Source organism: Pinus tabuliformis, chromosome 3_1, assembly GCF_031772625.1.
Source record: "Pinus tabuliformis cultivar Carrire ecotype Pingquan chromosome 3_1, CPIR1, whole genome shotgun sequence".
NCBI lineage: Eukaryota > Viridiplantae > Streptophyta > Pinopsida > Pinales > Pinaceae > Pinus > Pinus tabuliformis.
The window spans coordinates 709,953,610-709,977,295 of NC_142301.1; the positions used below are offsets into that span (position 1 = coordinate 709,953,610).

At 38.1% G+C, this 23,686-nt stretch overlaps 1 pseudogene; it reads right to left on the bottom strand.

The window, feature by feature from the left end:
- Window positions 1-320: 320 nt before the first annotated feature.
- On the bottom strand, window positions 321-1,081 carry LOC149189175 (putative 1-acyl-sn-glycerol-3-phosphate acyltransferase 4 pseudogene; annotated as a pseudogene).
- Window positions 1,082-23,686: the final 22,605 nt, after the last annotated feature.

Here is a 23,686-nt window from a genome sequence, read left to right on the forward strand (position 1 = left end):
TCTTCTTGATTTTATGATCTGGATTTTGATTTGGCGCTCTTCATGATGTGCATGACTAGTGTTTGAAATTTGCAGTTTCTTTATTCCTGTAGTTTCCATCCTTATTTGTATTGTGAAATATGGAAGATCATTATTAACAGAGGAATATAATGGAGTTATCCAGTTTGCAACTCTTATATCAATTTCCTTCCTTATGGTCTTCTAGACATATTTCATTTAGCATATTTCACTCACTCTCAACAAAATTAAATTTAGTTTAAACATACGATCCTTTTTTTCTCCTCATGTCATATGAATTGTATTATTATTTCTCATTCTTGTTACCTTCTTCCTTGGTGTTCTATGAAGTCAGTGCCCTCAGGGAAGAAAATAATCCAAAGTGGATCTTGTAGGTCCTTGAACGTTAAGAGCATTGAATCTAAGACTGGCTCATCTACTTCCCATTTTATTTCAGCCAATATGAACTCAAGAATATGGAAACCCCAACCAAAATTTGGTGCATTATGACACTTCTATTGAGCACACACTTAATGTAACCCAACTAACCTTTACACAAAGCAAGATCCCATATGTACAAAAAATCTACTCATGTATGTCATTCTGCAAGCAACAAAACATGCTCCCTAGTAGGAACATGTTCTCCAACAAATATAATCTTTGACCCATTTATTTTCTCAACCCATAGTGGCCACATGGCTATCCAAAGACCAAATAAAAAAGATATTACCTTCCTGCTATAATGTATGTTGAATAGCCATAGTACCAGAAATGAAGAAGGACCAAAGAAAAAAAACCAATGTTATAAATGTTGTAGAAAGAAGAACCATTAGATATATTTCCCCTCTTAATACCCTCCAAAATTTCAAGGGCATATGTGTTTGAACTTTTTGATTCTCCAGCAGATTAGTTTTCTCTGTAAATCTCTCTATAAAGTTGAAATTCTTTAGTTCATGAGACTTCAAGGTTCCAATTGTGTTGCTTCTAGGATATTATGATTAGGGATACTCGTAGAATTGAATTTCCCATCCAACTATTCATGTTTCATACTTTCATTTCCATTCATTTTGACTTTGTCACCCATAGGTCTATATATCAATTGAGTACCTTAACTTGTAGAAGAAATACTCCAAATTATAAAGACTTTCACTATTTCCACACAAATCACAATGAGTTCATGCTTTCCCTCCCCTACCACTCAAGTATCTTTCAAAACAATGATTATAAAGCATCATAGTTTGTTTCTAAGAAGGACTCCTTTTCCCAAATACCACCATGCCCGAGTGCTTTTTCCAACTTCTCAAATTTCAAATGCTTGTGTGCAAGGATCTTCTATTTTATTCTTTCTCTTCAAGATGAGCCAAGCACTTATTCAATTGAGTAATGGGAGTCCAAGAGGACAAACTAACTCATTTTTGTTCTACTTATCCAGGAGGACAAATTGACTTATCTGTCATTCTACTCTTCTTTTGTTGTTGCTCACATGATTATAGAGACTTCACATTTCATAACGGCTTCTCTAACACTGACAAAATCTGATTTTATGAGCAACTCCCCATGAGACTATGCTGACTTCACTTTGTCATTGAGGTCAGAGGTTTCTCCTTTTTCTTTTTGTTCCATACTTTTGTGGGTCACCTTTTGTTGTCTACCTTTCCTTTTGTCTCATTGTTTGGTCTATTTGTACTGACATCCATCTTCAGTCTAGACTTCATTAGGGTACAAACCAAATTGCAGTCTTTGGATTTGTGGCCAAGATTGTTACAAAAATAACACCTTATATGACTAATAAATGGAGGAAATGGTGTGTTTCTTTCTTGTGTTCAATTTTTTCTTTGCATATATTTTGCATTCAAATGATTTATGTCCAAATCTATTACTCAAATAACAATAACCAAAGAAATTATTTGTGTACCTGGTGATGGTTGTCTTATCCGTTTTCTTGCTTGAGGAAACCTTCTTGTTTGTTGCATATTTTGTTGTTTAGTCCTTGTTTTCTTCTCTTACACTCTGTTACTACATTTCCAAGTTCATGGCAAGAAAAACACTTGATATCTTTCAAGGGAGTAAAGAATCTCCTTTGGGATCTTCCAAATTTTCTCAATTCAACTCCAAGAGAAAATGATCTTCTTGTAAAGAACCTTTTCTTCACCACATTCTTTAGATTTTTGGTGAGCACCAGTATTGCAGCAATAATGCTGCAACTCCTGGGCTGCCTACTTTACTCTTATCAGCCTGGTAGTTTGTAACAAACTTGGAAGCATTGATGCTGTATGCACAAGTACTAGGTCTTACTGCAGGTTGTCACTTGGTCAGCCGGCACAAGATCACTAGGAGTTCAAGCCAAATTCTATGGATTCTAGAAGAAGCTCTATATGTGATGAAAGGAAAAAATATAGATGTTATTCTAATTACGGAAAGGATAAAGACTGAAATGTAAAGAAAATCAAGTAAATCCTAATTAACCAACTAATCCTACTTTTGCAGAAAGCACTATGGAAACCATGAAAGGAATGCCATTACCTACTCAAGGAAGTAAACAACATCTAACTAAGCTATTTCTGGAAGTGAATGAGCAAAAAACAACTTTTTGGATTTTTATGTATTTTTATGTGAATTTGACATGCATGTAATTTATTATTTGTGAATGTGACAGCGAATAGGTAGCATTGGAGTGTGGTTTTGGGACTTGAGAGGATGTAGGATGTGTGGATGGGTCCTAGGAGGTCTCAGGTGGCCTTCTTGAGGCTTTTCCCAAACTCGGCCTTCAAAAGAAAGCCTACAGGAAAATCTACAGGAAGACACAAGAAATATACAGGAGGAAAAACAACATTCTATAGGAGGCCTACAGGAGTAGGTCGAGAGCAGTTTTCACTATTTTGAAGGTGTGAGAGTGGGTGAAGAGCAAAGATGAAGGTTGGGATGAAGTGTTAGTGCACCTAGGGTCTACCAAGAATCATTAGGAGAGAGAAAGATGATTGGATTTGCTCGAGGAGAGAGAGGAAAGTCTATGGAAAATGTAGGAAACTAAGGCAGAATTGAGGGGAGACTTGGGTGACCTATAGGGCATGGATCAGATGGAGGATGGCATGGCTGATAGGCTGACCTGCTACTAGAAGATATCTGCTGCATAAACAACTGACAGTCAACCAATGAGATTAAGCAAGAAAGGAAATAAGTGCATCAAAAAAACAGAGTTTTTGCATCAAAGTAAACTATGATCTATGAAAGGAAATGTTGATAACCATTGCATGAAATAAAAGCATGAAAGAAGACTATTGCTAATAAGGAAATGAGCATGATGAAGAAGTTCTGAAGCAAAGCAAACTAGACTATGAACCAACTAGAAAGCTGCAAACACTAGAAGTCCTATGAAGGAGGAAAATCTGTGTTTTTGGGGCAGCAAGAGGGTCTTTGCCTCAAATCATTGTCCCAAAGGGAGGAAGAGAGGCCAAGGAACTATTGCTAGCCTTTTGGATCTTTTCTTTATCACTGCTTAACCTAATATAGAAAGCACAAATGGAAGAAAACTACTAAATCATCAAAAGCAACCTATTCTTAACCATAAAAGAAATGCATCTAACAACAGCCTAATCTACAAACTGAAATGAAAACATACAAATGCAAGTAAAGAGGAGCTTGGCTACTTGGATAGGGCCCTAACCCAAAAGCTTCAGCCCTCTGAGGTAACTTAGTTCTAAATCAAAAAGGATTCCATCTTTATTCTCAAAACTAATAACAAGATTACATGAACTGTTAAGATAATAAGCTCGAAGTTGAGTAGAGTTTACATAAGCAAAACTGGAAAAAAAATCCAACAAAAATCCAACTCTAGTAAGGCTCTAGGCCTCTCTACTTATACAAATGAAGCTACCAACAACTTCCTCAAAATCAGGGAGGCTTGGCTCCCAAAACTCGAGATAAACATCAGTTATCCTCCACTTGCTTGGTTGCTTGCTAATGCATGACTTGGCTACCTATACTCTGAGCTGAATGAAGGGGAATTTGAAGTGGGGAGTAATAAATGAGGGGGATTTCCTCCTAGAAATCCTCTCCTTTTTCCACTTCGAGTTATTTCTTCCATTTGTCCACTGGATCCTCGACTTTGACCACAAAATTCATCAAAAATCTGCATTAAGCACATGTTATACCACATGGCATCATACCTAACTCAACTCACTCTATAAGCATAAATATAATTAGAAAATCATACAATAAGCTAAGAGAATGGTTGATTTGACTAGGTTAGGAGGTAAAATGGGCCCATATAATTACCCATTGATGATGCTCATCATCACTCCCCTACTGAAAGTGTTGCTCATCCTCTAAGCAACTTAGTCCATCTCCTCATCTTTTATGGCCCTGGTGGCCTCCTTAGCATCCCATGCTTCTGATTTGGTCTCCTCTTCTTTGTCATAGAATCCTGCCTTCCTATCTACCTCTTCCAACTACTGTTGCTCTTCTTCTTCTTTTATTCCTTCTAGCATGCCTAGCAGCAGTGGGGGACTCAATTTGAAGCCAATCCAATTGACCTTCAACCTCTCCATGGAGCGCTTGTACATTGGCACTCTCCTTAATGCCTCTTTCATCCTCATTGGGGAATGATATTCCCTGATCTGCAGACTATGTGGTAAGGTGTTCCATCTCCTCATACATGCATGCAAACAGTCATCCCCAAGTAACCTTTCTATATCCTCAAAATGTGCAATGGCTTGAGCCTAATCATTGATATATATAGGGGCAATCTAAGGATTGGATGTCATTTTTTGAGAAATAATAAGGTTTTAATGAAGAATTCGCTAAGGAATTTGCCCTTTCTTTAGTCCCTCACTCAAGGACCCAAGCCACTATCACTTTTAGAGGAATTTCCATGGAAATCACCCTAGAATTTATCAGTAGGGTTACCGCATTTCCTCTTGGATTTCCTTGGAGCAAAGATGAAAAACCCATTAGACAGGCTGCTAAGAAAAGCTCATTCCAAAACAATGAACATCTTATAGAAGACAAAAATGGCATTAGAAGGACAAGCATACCATACCATTGGGATGAGGTCAGTTACCAAATCGTCAAATATATTTCCTATGAAGGGAGGTATAGCATAGTCTATGGCTACCATTTTAGAATCCTCCATGAGCTGAGATATGGCATGGACACTCCAACACCCCAGAAACTTAGCATCCCCTATTTTATCCTAAAATCCCTCATAGACTCCAGCATTAAGTTAAAGGTAGGAGGTCCAGATCAGCTGGCTCACCATGGGTTAATTAAAATTTTAGTGGAAGAAGCCCTCCATACCTTCACAATCCCCATAGCATGGGAGATTTTCCAGAACATGACAACAGAAGATGACATAAAGGCCCTCACCTATGATATCAGTCCTTATGATAGTGAGGAGGAAGAGCAGCAAGGGGGAGAAGGGGAAGAAACTAAGGAACAAGAAACAAAGAAGGAAGAAACCAAAACAGAGAAGGAAGAAACTAAAACAGAGCAGGAAGAAACAAAACAAATAGAGACAGAGAAAAATACAGAAGGAGGAGAAAAAGGGGTAGAAAAGATAGAGGTGTCTCCTAAGACCCTAGAAAGAGAGGCAACAACTTCTCTCACTGCCCTCAGCACCCCAATTAAACCAAAACAAAAGAGGAAGAGGCAGACCTCAATGTATTTCAGGGCTAGGAAGAGCACAAGGATCAAACAAGGGAAACCCCAACCTTCTTCTAAAGTGCCTATTGTTATTGAAGATTCACCCTCTACCCAAGGGAAGGAATCCCCTTCCAAGACACCTATCACTTATGAAAGGGGGACTCCTAGATCTCCCACATGGAAGGAAAAATTAGAACTATAGGACTCAAAAACAGTTCTACAGGAGGCACAGACTATTCTACAGGAGACCCTGTCAAGACTATAGGAGACCAAAAAACTTGAAAAAAGGATAGAAGGACAGCCACAGGGGAAGGAGGAAGCAATAGAGGCACAAGAACCTGACCCCTAGCCTAGTTTGGGCTCTTACTACAATCTTCTTGAGGGGGGAAGAATCATTCCACAAAAAATTGCAATCCCACTTTTCTTTGAGTTGGAGAAAGAAAGAATAAGGACCCACAGGTGGATGCAAATAGAAAAATCCAAGGGAGTTGAGGATATTGGCCATATGGAGAATCAACTTAGAGAAATGGGTAGAGAATTAAGTGTTGTCGGACATAGAGAAGCAATCTCAAGAACCCACCTTGAAACAGAAAATGAATTGCTAAGAAGACAACTGCAAGAAAAAGAGACACAATTGGCATGCATGGCCAACTAGTCCATGGAGGCACTGTAATGTAGAACACCAACAAAATCATATGGATTATACCTCAAGGACCAATGGCTACAACTTTAGATAAAGACTTTGGCACAAAGAGGCACAATGCCTTTTCAAGAATACAGACAATTTATGGACTTGTGTAACCAAAGCTCATCAGAAGACAAGGCAAAAATAACAGAATTCTATCTGCATAACATGGCCCTCAGAGACATGAATGTGTGGGACCCCAATGCTAGGCTAGGGGACCTGCAACTAATAGCCATGGCATCATGGATGAATCATGAGGAGTTGAGGGCAGCAGAAATAACAAAGTTGATGATAAAGGAGTAGAATGAGCCCTTAATGATAAAAGCTGAGCCATCAGATCCCATGGCTCTCATCAGTACACACCAGCTGCTTGCAAATAATCCTCAAATTTCCCCTAAATATATCAATGATCAGGCTCAAGCAATTGCACATTTTGAGGATATGGAAAGATTACTTGGGGATGATTGTATTCATGCTTGTATGAGGAGGTGGAACACCTTACCACACAGTTTGCAGATCAGGGAGTATCACTCCCCAACAAGGATGAAAGAGGCATTAAGGAGAGTGCCAATGTATAAGCACTCCATGCAGAATTTGAAGGTCAATTGGATTGGCCTCAAATTGAGTCCCCCACTACTGCTAGGCATGCTAGAAGGTAGAAAAGAGGAAGAAGAGCAATAGCAGTGGGAAGAGGTAGACAAAAAGGTAGGATTCCATGCTCACATCAGAATCATGGGATGTTAGGGAGGCCACCAGGGCCATCAAAGATGAGGAGATGGACTAAGTTGCTCAGAGGATGAGCAACACCTTCAGTAGGGGGTGATGATGAACCCCATAAATGGGCAATTATATGGGCTCATTTTTCCTCCTAACATAGTTTAATCAACCATTCTCTTAGCTTATTGCATGTTTTTTTATTATATTTATGCTTATGGAGTGAGTTGGGTTGGTTATGATGCCATGGAGTCTAATATGTGTTTAATGCAGATTTTTGTTGAATTTTGAAGACAAAGTCAAAGATTTAATGGAAAATTGGCAGCAATAATTCGAAGTGGGCAAAGGAGAGAATTTATAGGAGAGAATCCCCCTCATTTATTACTCCCCACTTTGAATTCTCCTTCATGCAAATCAGAGCACAAACAACCAAATCAATGCACTAGGAGGCAACCGAGCAAGTGGAGGATAACTTATGTTTATCTCTCGTTTTGGAAGCCAAGCCTCCCTGATTTTGAGGAAGCTGTTGGAAGCTTCATTTGTATAAGTAGAGAGGCCTAGGGCCTCACTATGGAGTTGGTCGAATTTTTGTTTGAATTTTTGTTGCAGCTTTTCTCTACTCAAACTTCGAGCTTACTTTTGTTAACAGTTTCATGAAATCTTATTATCATTTTGATAATAAATATGAGATTCTTTTTGAGCTAGCACTGAGTTACCTCAAAGGGCTGAAGCTCTTGGTTTAGGGCCTAATCCAAGCAGCCAAGCTCCTCTTGTTTGTATTTATATGCTTTGTTTCAGTTTATGAATTAGTTGTTGTTAAATAAATTTCTTTCTTGGTTAAGAATAGGTTTATTTTGGTGATTTAGAAGGTTGTTTCCATTTGTATTTTCTATAGTAGGTTGAACAGTGGTAGACAGAAGATACAAAAGGCCAACAACAGTGCCTTGGCCTCCTTTCCTCCCTGTGGGACTGTGCACTGAGGCCAAGACCCTCTTGCTGCCACAAAAACATAGATTTTCCTTCTCCATAGGATTTCTAGTGTTACACTCTGTTAGAAGGTTAATTCTTTGATTTAGATCTCTTTCACCATGCTCATTTCTATATTTTCAATAAGTCTTCTTCCATGCTTTCTCTCATTACAGAATTTTTCAGCACTTCTTTCCGTAGCTCATAATTTAGATTAACTTGATGCAAAATTCTGTTTTTTTGATGAACTTAATTTCCTTGCTTGCTTGATCTCCTTGTTTGATTGTTAGTTATTTTGTAGAAAATCTCTTCTCATAGCAGGTCAGCCTATCAGCCATCACATTCTCTCCTTGATCTATGCCCTACAAGTTGCCCAAAGTTCACCTCAAATCTACCTTAGTTTTCTACTTTTTTCCATAGGTTTTCTTCCTCTCTCCCGACCATCCTTCCCTCTCCTAATGATCCTTGGTGAACCCTAGGCACCTTAACACATCATCCCAGCCTTTAGCTACCCTTTCCACCCACTTTGAAACCTTCAAAACCTTTAAAACTGCTCTCGGCATCCTCCTGTAGACCTCCTGTAGATCCCCTGCAGCCTCCTGTAGATTTTCCTGTAGGCTTCCTTTTGAAGTCCGATTGTGGGAAAAGCCTCCAGAAGGCCACCTGAGACCTCCTAGGACCCATCCACACCATCCTACATCTTCTCAAGTCCCAAAACCACCCTCCATCACCACCTAATCGCTACCACATTCATAGACAAATAAATTACATGCATGACAATTTCACATAAAAATACATAAAAATCCAAAAAGATGTTTTTTGCTCATTTACTTCTAGAAATAGCTTGAGTAGATGTTTTTTACTTCCTGAGTAGGTAATGGCATTCATTTCATGGTTTTCATCTTTCTTTCTGCAAAAGTAGGATTAGTTGGTTAAGTAGGGTTTGCTAGGTTTACTTTACATTTCAGTCTTCTTTTCCTTTCTGCAAGTAGAGTAGCCTCTGTAGAGTAAGCTTTCCTTTCTTTCATCACATATAGAGCTTCTTCTAGAATCCATAGAAGTTGGCTTGAGCTCCTAGTGATCTTGTGCTAGCTGACCAAGTGACAGCCTGTAGTAAGAACCAATACTTGTGCATACAACACCGTCGCTTCCAAGTTTGTTACGAACTACCGGGTTGATAAGAGTAAAGTAGGCAGCCCAGGAGTTGCAACATTATTGCTGAAATACTGGTGCTCACCAATTCCAAACATGAATATGAAGTGAAAAGACTTGTCTCTTTGCATTATACTCATTCATTTCACACCTTTTCAGATTTTGAATATTAAATTAAAATAAATGCTTCACCAAATATTATTTTCAACCACCTGTAATGATTAAATCAGCAAGCATAGAAACCACATTCTTTGTAACATACATTAGAAATACACCAACAAATATAACATCACAACATCACAAGCATAACAATATTCTTCATGCATTTTCCTTTGTTTGTGCCTTATACCTTTTCCTTTGCTTTGTATCATACCAATCTCTACAATATTTTTTCATCAGCAACCAATAGGCATATGTAACTAATACAGATGTGTAACATAAGAAATCCAAGACAAACATGACACCCTTTTCCATCTTACATTGTTAATCCTTTGCTATAACAATATATGCAACATCATCAACATGCAATTAGATCAACATGTAATAACAACATATGAAAGCAAGCTCTAACAAGTTGTTCTCCTTCACCTCCAAAGCATAACAATACTTGCATCAACACAAGCATGCCATCAAAAATACATGTTCAACTATGCATACATTAACTGTGCCATTATACTTTGTTGATCCTTTGTAGTGTTGTCAACAAGCAAAGTATCTCTATGAACATCACCTTCTCACTTACATATGGTGACCACACTTCTTGCTGCTCTACTCCTTTTCCATCAATGACAACAATGCCAACATATGAAGGGTTTTTAGGGAATACATTAGTAGCCATAGTGATTGATATCTCAATAAAATATGGGATCATGGAAAACATTCATATAGGTGCCTCATGTTCTCCTAAAGAATTACAAACCTATATGACCCTATTTAAATATTTTTGTGATATTTTTCTTGGTCCTACAAAGAAATTACTAGTATTGATCCACAAATTGTCGTTCACAAAATTAAGACATATATTAACGTTAATCTTGTTCTATAAAATCTTCATCCAATTCATCGATGAAAACCCACTACGATCAAAGTTGAAGTTGAAATACTTCTTAAAACAAGTTTTATTTACCCTATACCTTTGACCGATTGGGTTTTATTGTTTTAGTTAACAAGAAACATGGTATGATCCACTTATGTATTGATTATAGGGATATCAAAAAGTATTTTCCTAAAGATAATTATCCAACCCATTTTATCGACAAGATTATTAATGATTGTGTTGTTAGTGAAATTTTCTCCTTCATGGATGGATTTTTCGGCTATAATTAGATTGATATAATACCATCTAATCAACACAAAACCACTTTTATTTATCCTTGGGGTTCCTTTTATTTTTGAAAGATTCCTTTTGAAATTAAGAATGTTGTCACTACTTTTCAATGAACTATGTCCTATGTGTTTCACGACATTAAGCATATTGTACAACCCTTTGGATTTTCTCGAGGTTCGTGAGTTGGATTTGGCTCAAATTTGTTGTGGAGAATGGTTACGATGATATTAACTTTCTTCCAAAAAAGAATTTCAATCTTGCTTACCATTTAAGAGATATGTGAAAAATATTGTTGTTGTGCTTTAGTGTTGCGTTTTTGCTACAAGGGAGGCATTGTGTTTCCAGATAGTCATCGTTTTGTTTTTATGGTATTAGTAATTTTAATAAATCATCTAATAACTCATAGGATTGATTTGGGGCTGAGGAATTAATAAAAATGTCTTAGGAAAAAATTGGTTAAGTAGTCCCTAGTATTTAGCAGTTAGTTCTATTTTCATTGCAGAAGTTAGAAACAACATTCCTAATAAGGAATTTGACCCCTAGAGGCGGGATCTGACTCATTCGAGTCTATTTTATGATGTGCATGTAATGAAAAAAGGGTTGGTCAGATTACAGAGGAAGAGACTTGTGTATGTTGTAAATTTTCTAAATACTTGCTAGTGAATGAAAGATTGAAGGTGACTTGCAGGGATTCTTGTGTCAGATCTTGATGGTGTTGTGCTTCCTTCTTGTTGTAAGTTTACCTTATGTTATTTTCATGCCTTAAATGTATGTCTTCATGCTTGGATGAACCAGAAAATAAATTCAAAATTCATTTAAAATTTTCTCTGATTTAGTTTCCCAAGAAATCTATGTTTTCTTCTTCAAACAACATTTAGAATTTATCTGCAGTTTGATACTCTTTGTGTTGTTTCCATTTTTTCTCACACTCACCCTCCTATAGTGAATTAATTCCATCACCAAGACTGCCTACCTTGCCCCTGTGGAAAAACCCTTTCTCTCTTCATTTTATCATTGGACAAATAATCAATTTGACATGACTCCATGCCCAATGGATCTGTCTCTTTTCTTACCAACAAACCTTTGAAAATTAGACCTTATTGAGCACTATACCTAGCCTAATATCAAATTAGTATAGCAACCTAAGAGAGAGAGCCCTCTCTGAAGTTGGAAGGGCTAGATTCCAACTTCTAACTGGTTTTTGGATACCACTAGAATTTCTTTCCTCAACCTAGGGAAATTTACGGAGTGCTAACACACCGAAAATCCACATAATTACCGGGTGTACTTACCTTCCCTCAGAATGATAGTTGTGCAAATGGATGTAAATTTTGATGAGGAGAAAGAAATTACATGCTCTCTTGAAAGTAAGCTTTAGATCCCCCCAGAAGTGGAGCTTTTATCTCCAAAGGAGGAGCCTTAAGATGAGCCTCAAGAAGTTGTGGAGAAGCCACAAATGGGGGATCAGAGAGGAGGAAGAATGGAGAGTTCTACCCAAGCATAACCATTCATAGAAGGTAGAAAAGAATGTGGGAATCCGATACATTGGTGCAGGATGTGAGGGAGAATGTGGGAGCTCCTTCAAATTTGTGCAGGCAAAGAAGGTCACTTGAGAGGCACACTGGCTACATGGTTTTAATGACTAAGCTTGTAGAGACTTAGCCATCCTCTTTTGAGGAAGCAATTGAGAAACTAGTTTTGGTTGATGCAATGGTGTAAGAATAAGAATCCATCATGAATAACGGTGTTTGGGAAGTGGTCCCAATACCGGTATATAAATCAGTTGTGGGCTTGAGATGGATATTCAAGGTTAAGCATGTTGCAGATGGAAGCATAAGGAAGTATAAGGCTAGATTTGTGGCCAAAGTATTCTCTCAAGTTGAGGGCATTGACTATGAGGAAACCTTTGCTCATGTAGCAAGGAATTCATCAATTAGATCAATCCTTTCACTAGTTGCACAAATGGGGTGGAAGATGTTATGAAACCAGCTCAAGAAAAGATAGAAAAGATAGATCAATGCCTTAGAATTTAGCCTCTTCGAGGGGGAAACCTCCTTTACATTACATAAATGAACAATTCTTGGATGATTCAAATGACAAAACCTCCTTTCTATATACAAGAGTCTAAGGAGTCACAATATAACCCAACCGACCTAACAATAATAATATAAAGCCACAAAAATAACAATAGAGGGATTCTATGGGGCACAGTAATAAAAATATGGGGACAATAAGGGCACAACAATATTAATAAGGGGTACAACTACAATAGCAATGGGGTAATCACCAGTATTATAGGGACCTAACATGCCCCTCTCCTTCAAAAAAGTGTTGTCCTCAATGCTTGAGTAGTTCTAGATGCTTCTGTATAAAATTCTCATCCTCCCATGTGGAATCTTCAGCGGATAAGTTCTTCCACTTGATGAGATACTCCGAAATTGATCGATTTCGTAGCTGTCGAGTTCTTGTTTCTGTGACTGCTTCCTGTTCCAATATAATTTTTCCTTCTTCGTCAAGTTCTGGAAATATTGTTTGAACTGGGAGCTTGTCACCTATAGCCTTCTTTAAACATGAAACATGGAAAACTTTGTGCACTCGAGATGCTGCAAGAAGCTCCAATTTGTATGCCATAGTACCAATCTTTTGCAACACTTTGTACGGACCATAATACTTTGGTGATAATTTATTATCCTTCTTAGCTTGCTTGAGGGACATTTGTTTATATGGTTGTAAGCTTGTAGCCGTAGGAATACCCAATCACCTACATCAAAACTTCTTTCTCTGCGATGTTGATCTGCCTATTGTTTCATTCTATTCTATGCCAACACGAGGTTATCCTTTAAGAGTTGGAGGACTTGTTGTTGATGTTCGATGTGATGTTCCACTGCTTGAACCTTAGAATTTTTTCTTAAATATGATGTGATGGATGGTGGCTAATATCCATAAAGTTCCATAAAAGGGGTCATTTTTGTTGCTGTATGGAAGGAAGTGTTATCCCACCATTTAGCCAGAGGCAACTATTTGACCCATTATGTATGTTTATCAGATACAAAGCAACGAAGATATCCCTCCAAACATTTGTTTACTATCTCAATTTTCCCATCAGATTGAGGATGATAAGATGAGCTATGAGCTAATTGAGTACCAAGACAAGAAAATAATTCTATCCAAAAAATTCTAGTGAAAATGGGATCTTTGTCACTTACAATAATCTTTGGGTTTCCATGTAGCTTTTGAATTGTTTCCATAAATGCAGTAGAAATTGTATTGGCTTTAAATGGATGTGATAATGCACAAAAGTGTGCATACTTGGTAAGTTTGTCAACTACCACCATGATGATACTCTTTCCCTCAGACTTGGGTAAACCTATGATAAAATCCATTGAAACCTCCTCCCAACGTTGGCTTGGAATAGAGAAAGGTTGTAATAAACCCAGGGTCTTAATTGTTTCAACTTTATTTCGTTGGCAAACCAAACATTCTGCCACAAACTTTTGAATATCCGATTTAAGGCCATCCCAAAAAAATTTCCTTCTTAACCCTATGGTAAGTTTTTAAAAATCCTGAGTGCCCTCCTAAGGGAGAAGTGTGCAATTCCATAAGAATCTTTTGTTTGAGTTGCGAATTCTTACAGAGGTATAAGCAATCTTTGTACCATAATGAATCATTTTTCCAGCTAAATGTGTTAGATGTACTAGAATCTTGTTGTAACTTTCGAATAAGTGCCCACACTTCTTCATCATTCTTCCATTCCTCCCTTGCTTCGTTTATCCAATCTAGTTGGATAATAGAAATGGAGCACAACAATGCTTCCACATCCTCATCCTTTCTTGAGAGTGCATTTGCCACCACATCTTGCTTCCCTTTTTTGTAGATGGTTTCAAAGTCATAACCCAACATCTTTGTGACCCACTTTTGTTGCTCTTCAAAGGATAATCTTTGTTCTAAAAAGCATTTAAGGCTATCATGATCCATTCTTACCCTGAAGTGTCTTCCCATTAGGTAGGGTTTCCATTTCTTAAGTGCATGTAGTATTGCCAACATTTCCTTCTCATAAATAGCTTTGTGTAAAAACTTTCCCTTGATTGGACGACTTTCAAAAGCAACGGGTCTTTCATCTTGCATTAAAACGACACCAATTTCATTTCCTGAAGCATCACATTCCACAATAAAGGTTTTTGTGAAGTCTGGTGTAGCTAAGACCGGTGCTTGGCAGATTGCCTCTTTAAGATGTTCGAAGGCCTTTGTTGCTTCTGGAGTCCATGAAAATGCATCTTTCTTCAATAATGTTGTTAGAGGTGCTGCTTTTCTCCCATAATTATTAACAAACTTGTGATAATACCCTGTCAACCAAAGAAATCCTCGCAGATGCTCTTTGGATGTGGGGATTTTCCATCCCTTAATGGCTTTAATTTTGCTAGGGTCTACCTTAACTCCTTCATGAGATACAATATGACCCAGATATTCCACCTCTTGTACTCCAAAGAAACATTTGGATCTTTTTGCATATAATTGTTTCTCCTCCAATAGTTGTAGCACCCTGACAACATGTTCAACATGATCCTTCCAAGACCTGTTGTAGATTAGTATATCATCAAAAAATACTAACACAAATTTTCTAAGGGAGGGTTTGAAAATGGAATTCATCAAACCTTGAAATGTAGAAGGTGCATTGGTAAGGCCAAAAGGCATGACCAAAATTCATAATGACCCTCATGAGTTGTAAATGCTGTTTTTGAAATGTCTTCAGTCTCCATTCTGATTTGATGATACCCTGAACGAAGATCCAACTTGGTGAAGTAAATTGATCCATGCAATTCATCCAGTAATTCATTAATGACAAGAATGGGAAACTTATTTTTAATAGTGAGCTTGTTGAGCTCCCTATAATCCGGACACATGCGCCATGATCCATCTTTCTTGTGCACCAATACTATTGGAGCAGAGAAAGAACTTTAACTAGGTTGAATTATACCAACCTCTAGCATTTCTGCAACCATACATTCAATTTCACTCTTTTGGGCATAGGGATATCTGTACGGCCTGATGTTTGGAACACTTCCTGGAATCAGATGAATAGCATGATCATGACCACGAATAGGTGGGAGACCTTTGGGAGTCTCAAATACCTTGGAATGATTGTCCAGGACGTTTTGGAGATCTAGAGAAATAGATGATTCCGATGTGGAAACATCTAGCGAACATAATTGTGCAATTACACCTCTTTGTTCCTTTTTAAGAAGCTTTGTCGTACCGTTAGAGCTGATTATCTTTCTTGGTTTCCCTGCAATACCCCTTAATTCAACTTCCTTTCCTTCCGCAGAAAATTTCATGAAAAGTTCTTGAAAATTAAAAGCTATTGTACCCAAGGATTGTAGCCATTAGACTCCTAGTACAACATCAACACCTCCCATTGGAATGGAAAGAATTGGGCTAGTCAATGCATATTCTCCCATGGATAACTTGATATTATGGCACTTTCAAGAGCAATTTATCGTTCTTCCATTTGCAATCATCACTTGACCTGAATGCCTTCCCTAATGAATCAGGTTCCCAAAGGCGAACATCATGTTGGATATTATCCTTTAAAGTCCCTATGAACACATCAATCCTATGCTCCTCTGGAATATTTTTTACCCTTATGTTCAATTTTTGGAACTCCTCAATGTGCTCCATTATTGAACCCTTTTGTTTGAGACTTATCAATTGGCTAAAATAAGTGTTGCTTTTTGTATCCTCATAATGTGCTGTCAATTCTTCCGTAAAAATTTCCCAACTTATAATTTGTTTACGAGAGAAAAGCCATTGATACCATACAAACTGATTTGGTTCCAAATATATAGTTGCAATACATACCTTTTGTGTGTTTTTCACATTATTGAGATCGAAAAATTTCTCCATCTGTAATATCCATGTTGCGGGATCCTTGCCATCAAACTTCCTTATATCAATTTTTGGAATATGGTGGGTCTTCGATCCAACATTAGAGTCTATGGAATGATGATTAACATTTATTTTGTTCTCATCATGAGTTTCCTTTAGTACCCTTTCACCATTAGTGACCATTTCTTATAGCAACTTATTCATATTTATCTTCAATTCTTCCATATTATCATCCATGCCATCAATTTTAGCGTCCATGCCATTCATCTTAGCTTCCATGCCATCCATCTTAGCTTCTACGCCTTTCTTTAAACAATCCATCTTAGCTTCTACACCTTTCTTTAAACCATCCATCTTAGCTTCTACATCTTTCCTTAAACCATCCATCTTAGATTCTATTGCTTTTTGTGCAAGTGACACTTGTTGCACTTGTTCTTGTAATTTTGATATATCATGTAGCATTTCTTCCTCTTCTTCATGAGTCATGCTAGAGCTTTCAAGTTGATTACTAGGTGTTTGTAGTTTCTTTCCTCGGGGCATCAGTTACTGATAATAATGCTATACTAGCCCTTTGAATTCCTTCAAAATAAATTTTCAAACCAATCTTAGGCAAAAATTTAAAAGAATCTACACACCTTTTTTCACTTTGCAGGAGCTCGATATTGCCTTTGATGTATCTCTGTACTTTCAGATCATCCAGTTCTGAAATTGTGACTTGCAGTGGCCCTCTGTGTCCTCTTTCCAATACCACCAGTCTGATCCAAATTGGATTCTCCAAGGAAGAGTTATGCGAAATCTCCCACAGTGACATGATTATAGACTAGTTCAGTAGAGCGAACTTGTACGACATGCCACGAGTCATTGTTTTGATCTTTGGCTCTGAAAAATATATACATAAAACTACAGTCCATCCTCTTTCTATACCTTCTTACGAAATTTCAATCCGATGCTTAGAGAGAAAGTTATAATGATTTTTCCCAGGTCACCTATTTGGAATGTAATTCAGGAGTCTATAAAAAGACCAACTTCCTTAGATCATATCCCCGCAAATATAGGGCGAAAAGCTATGAAATTCGGACCCGAGGTTCAGTGCGATTTCTTCTCAAATGGTTTTTATTTTAGCTTTTGAAACGTCGCAAAAAATAGTTATACCGAAAATTCCACCATGAACTATTTGGAGCAGCGAAACCCTAGAATCCAAAGCTCTGATACCAAATGTTATGAAACCAGCTCAAGAAAAGATAGAAAAGATAGATCAACGCCTTATAATTCAGCCTCTTCGAGGGGGAAACCTCCTTTACATTACATAAATGAACAATTCTTGGATGATTCAAATGAAAAAACCTCCTTTCTATATATAGGAGTCTAAGGAGTCACAATATAACCCAGCCGACCTAACAATAATAATATAAAGCCACAAAAATAACAATAGAGGGATTCTATGGGGCACAGTAATAAAAATATGGGGACAATAAGGGCACACCAATATTAATAAGGGGTACAACTATAATAGCAATGGGGTAATCACCAGTATTATAGGGACCTAACAGAAGATCACCATATGGATGTAAAAGAGCATTTCTCAATGGTTTTATTGAGGGGGAAGTGTACATAGAGAAACTAGAAGGTTTAAAGAAATTTAATAAGGAGTATCATGTGTGCAGACTTAGGTGAGCATTGTACTATCTAAAAAAGGCACCCTGAGTTGGGTACACTCGCATTGATACTTATCGCATTGGATTGGGCTTCACCAAAAGTGAAGAGGATGTGAACCTCTATCATATTTTAGTAGAAGGTAAATTTTTTATCATTGTTTTATATGTTGATGATTTAATTTATATGTTGATGATTTAATATTGACAAGTGATGAGAAGTTGATCAAAACTTGCAAGGAGGACCTTGCAAGGGAATTTGAGATGAAAGACATTTGTCTCATGCACTACTTCTTCAGCTGGAAGTATGGCAAGGTTATGGGGATTTGTTTGTGTCTCAAGGCAAGTATGCTACTGAGATACTGCAAATATTTCACATGGAGAGTTGTAAGCCCACAGAGACACCTCTAGCGACAAACTAGAGGAAGGATAATGTCACTTCAGGTGAATAGGTTGATGCTACCATTTACCAACAACTAGTGGGTTCACTGATGTATCTTATGCACACACGACCATATATGTGATATGCAGTCAACTAGCTGAGCCAAGTTATGGTTAGGCCAACCAAATTGTATTGGAAGGCAACTAATCATGTTTTATGGTAACTCAAAGGCACTACTCGGTATGGATTATGGAAAAAAATGGATAGGGGGAGTGAAGTTGTATGGCTTCATAGATGAAAATTGGGCAGAGATTCCATTCACATCAAGTGGAATTTTTCATTGTTAGGTCCGCAACAATTTCCTAGTATAGTAGGAAGTGGAGGTATATGACACTCAAATCGGATTTCTCCACCTACATCATGAGGAATTTTCTTGTCTCCTAGTCTCTCAGGCTTTATTGCAATCCAAACCCGGATAACTAGGCCCTAAACCAAGACCCACTCTAGGCTTTACCACATATCCCAAACCTAGTATTACTAGACCCAATGGGGAGAAACCACCTCTTGTCTTTACCACATATCCTGCCATTCACCGAAAAGGATTCCTAGGCCCACCAAGGCAACATAATCATCGCTTTACCGTAATCCACATTCTGGCACAGGGGTCACTAGGTCAGTGGCTTTACTGTGATCCACAGTCCAGTTCAGGGACCACTATTCCCTGTGCTCTATCATTCGTAGATCCACCCCACTCAACTTTAAATCCATCCGGCAACCCAGCTCATCCAAAACATGAGAATTCCATCATACCATGGATATCCAAAAATGGCAAGGCTAGGTTGTAAACATTGTTACACCTGGAAAAAGCCATGCCATGATAGAAGAGAACCACATGTAATACCATGCATGCAAAATATACCAAGGAAAATACACATGCAAGTCGATACTTGCAATGAAGCCTGCATTTCCCTTCTTGATCTTTACTTCCTCTTGCCTTCTTTTCCTTTCTTTCTCCAATGCAAAAATGCTCCAAGACAACTCTAAGTATCCAAGAGTATGAGAGAGAGGAGAGAGAATAATGAGAGAGCTCCAAAACTCAACTGCCAAAGGTTACCAACTGATCCTCAAAAGCCTTTTTATGAATGAGGCCTCTATTTTCTTCATTTTCCATTATTTCCTTCAATTTCCTCCTCACATGCAACCAATGACCTTTCATCTTCCTTTTCTCCTAATTTCCATTATTTTTATAAATAAATGTTCCAAAAATACCATTTTTCCTTTCCAAAGCCTTAGCCATTTCCTTTAAAAAATTCCTTACCCATAAAAAACCAAATGAACACCCCTAGGATGTCTGCCCAATATTCATCTTGGAATAAGTGTCCCATCAACTATGGTCTTATATATTTTTACATGGAATATTTACCAGGGTTGTTACAACATATGCCCAGAATACTTTCCACTTGCTCCCAGAATAAATTTGCATCAGGTTCCTTTTCCTATTCTAGCTTCCTCTTCTTGCTCCAAATTTTCTCTTCCTAAACTATTTAGCATCTAGATGATCCTCAAGAAGGATCTACTTATGACATTTTCATCAGGTAGTTAGAAGTATTCAAACACTTAAATATTCATGTAGTGTTAGAAAATTATATATTACGGAGCAATGGAACACATAAAATATTGCAGAAATATAAACACAGAAAACGCACAAAACAAGAGAGACACAGATATACGTGGTTCACCCAGTTTGGGCTATGTCCACCCCGAACAGCCAGTCCTTCCTTTTTATTATCCAGCAAAATGAAGAGACACAACCTACAGCAAATCCGCTGTAATATCCTCTGTTTTCTCTCACAGTCTCACCTCTCTGTTTCTCGCACACAGAATACACATCTATCTCACAGCCTCAAATACAATACCCTCATACAAAGAGAGGGGTTGCCTTCTAGGGCAAAAAAACCCTAAACTAAACATAAGTTCTATCGTCAGATCATCCGCCTGATGAACGGCCCAGATTGACTAGAAATTACTATACTTTTACAAGGCAATTTTACAGCTGTTTTTAGCTTCGGGGGCGCTGCCCCCGAAACCCCCCACCAGGGGGGGGGGGCTCCCAAAGGTCGCAGCCACCCCCCCCTGGACCCCCCCTGCAGCGAACATTTTACGGGCGGCGTTGCCGCCCCCATTTCGAACTGGGGTCCTATGTGGCGATACCTTTGAATATAGAAGATAATCAGGCTCCACACCCAACAATCTCCCACTTGGAGACTGATTGTAGCAACTCCACCGCTGCTCCATTTGCTGGACAATGACTCCTCTTTGGACCTGGCTGTTTCTCATCTTCATTGTCATCCTTGAAGACCAACTGAAACTGAGCATATTCTCAGTTTCTCCCTGGTTACAACTTTTGTTAGCATATCTGCAGGATTCTGGCTAGTGTGTATCTTTTCCAGCTTCAACTCTCCATCTTCCAACACTGATCGTATGAAATGGTACTTGAGCTGTATGTGTTTAGTCCTGGAATGAAATGCTGAGTTCTTTGCAAGATGAATGGCACTTTGGCTATCACTGTATAACGTGCCCATATCATGCTCCTTACCCAATTCACCCATAAACCTTTGTAACCAAATCATTTCTTTACTAGCCTCTGTAGCAGCAACATACTCTGCTTCTGTTGTTGAAAGTGAAACAACACTTTGGATTTTTGAAACCCAACTGACAATTGTTCCTCCAACAGTAAATACGTATCCTGTAGTGCTCCTCCTGTTATCTCTGTCACCTGCCATATCTGCATCAACATATCCTTGTAGGGAGATGTTTGAACCACCAAAGCATAATGCTTGATTTGTGGTACCTTTCAAATATCTGAGAATCCATTTCACTGCCATCCAATGTTCCTTTCCTGGATTGTTCATGTACCTGCTTACAACTCCCACTGCATGTGCAATATCAGGCCTTGTGCAGACCATTGCATACATTAAGCTTCCAACTGCTGATGCATATGGAACTTTAGACATATAATCCATGTCTTCTTGGGTCTTTGGGCACATTTCCTTGCTAAGTTTGAAATGGCTAGCAAAAGGTGTACTAACTGGTTTTGCATTGTGCATGTTAAATCTTTTCACCACCTTTTGTATGTACTCATTCTGAGACAATGTTAATTTACGATTTTTCCTGTCTCTAGTTATTCTCATACCAAGGATTTGTTTCGCAGCTCCCAAATCCTTCATTGCAAATGAATTTGCCAATTTTCTTTTGAGCACATTTATTTCCTGCATGTTAGATCCTGCAACAAGCATGTCATCTACATACAGTAACAATATAATATAGCTGCCATCATTTTGCTTTTTCAAATAAACACAATGATCAAAGTGACATCTAGTATAACCTTGTTCAAACATAAACTTGTCAAATTTTAGATACCACTGCCTTGGAGCCTGTTTTAAGCCATACAAGCTCTTCTTCAACCTGCACACTAGTTTCTCCTTCCCTTTCACCTCATATCCTTGTGGCTGCTGCATATATATCTCTTCCTCCAAATCCCCATGGAGAAAGGCTGTCTTTACATCTAACTGCTCAAGATGCAAATCTTCAGCTGCTACAAGACTTAAAATAGTTCTGATTGAAGTCATTTTAACAACAGGAGAAAATATTTCATCAAAATCAATACCTTTCTTCTGTGCAAACCCCTTCACCACAAGTCTAGCTTTATACCTCTGTTTACCTCCATCTTCTTCCTTCAGCCTGTAAACCCATTTATTCTTCAATGTAGTTTTTCCTACAGGCAACCTGACTAAATCCCAAGTCTGGTTATGCATTAAGGAGTCCATCTCTTCTTCCATGGCTACCTCCCACCTACATTGCTTCTTCATAACATTCGGGTTCACCAGAATCAGTCAACAATAAATAATATAATGAAGGAGAGTATCGTTCAGGGGGTCTACCTATCCTGGTAGATCTTCTAACACCACTTTCAGGTGTTTGGGGTGCCTGTTGCTGTTATGGTGGTTGTTGTTGTTGTGGTTGTTGATTATTATTATTTTCAGGCACCTTTACTTTTTCAGTGATTTCATCAAGAACTGCGTATTCCTTGTTTTCCTTTTCCTGTTTCTTTTCCTGCAACTGATTCTTATACAAGACCTTTTCATTGAATATTACATCTCTGCTCCTAATGATTTTGTGATTTTCGTAATCATATAAGCGATAACCAAAATCATTAACACCATATCCAATAAAGGTACATTTCTTTGACTTTGCCTCAAGCTTTGTTCTATTTTCTTTATCAATATGGACAAAGGCCTCACAACCAAAAGGCTTTAAAATAGAGTAGTTTAACTTTTTACCTGTCCATGCTTCCTCTGGAACACCACCATCCAAGGAACTTGAAGGCCCTCTATTTATTAGATAAATAGCAGTATCTACAGCATCTGCCCAAAACTGTAAAGGCAATCCTGCATGCAATCTCATGCACCTTGCACGCTCCATGATTGTTCTGTTCATCCTTTCTGACACACCATTTTCTTGTGGTGTTCTTGGAACTGTCTTCTCTCTGCGAATTCCATGCTCTGAACAATACCTATCAAACTCTTTGCTGCAATATTCACCTCCATTGTCTGATCTAAGACACTTCAATTTCTTTCCTGTCTCAATCTCAACCAAAGCTTTCCATTTCTTGAAAGTATCAAATACATCAGATTTATTCTTAATACAATAAATCCAAGTTTTTCTAGTTGCATCATCAATAAAAGTAACATAATAACGAGAGCCACCGAGAGATGATACTTGAGCAGGTCCCCATACGTCTGTATGCACAAGCTCTAATTTTTCGTTCTTCTTTTCTTTCCCAACTCTGAGAAATTTGACTCTCTTCTATTTTCCATAAATGCAGTTCTCACAGAAGTCCAAATCAACATTCTTCAAACCCGGCAACAAGTTCCTTGAGTGAAGAATCTTCATCCCCTTTTCACTCATGTGTCCGAGCCTCTGATGCCATAATGTTGCATCTGCTCCTCTGGAAGTTAAAGCATTAACAGAGTTAGAAATACCATTGCATAAATACAATGTACCAACCTTTTCGTCTTTTGCTATTACCAGGGCTCCTTTGGTGACCTTCCAAGCTTTATCTGTGAAAGTTGTCACACAACCTTCACCGCCTAACTGCCCTGTTGAAATCAGATTTTTCTTTAGATCTGGAACATGCCTTACCTCCTTTAATAGCCATTGGTTTCCATTCTGCTGTTTTACAAGAACCTTACCCATTCCAACGATTTTACAGGGTTTATCATCACCCA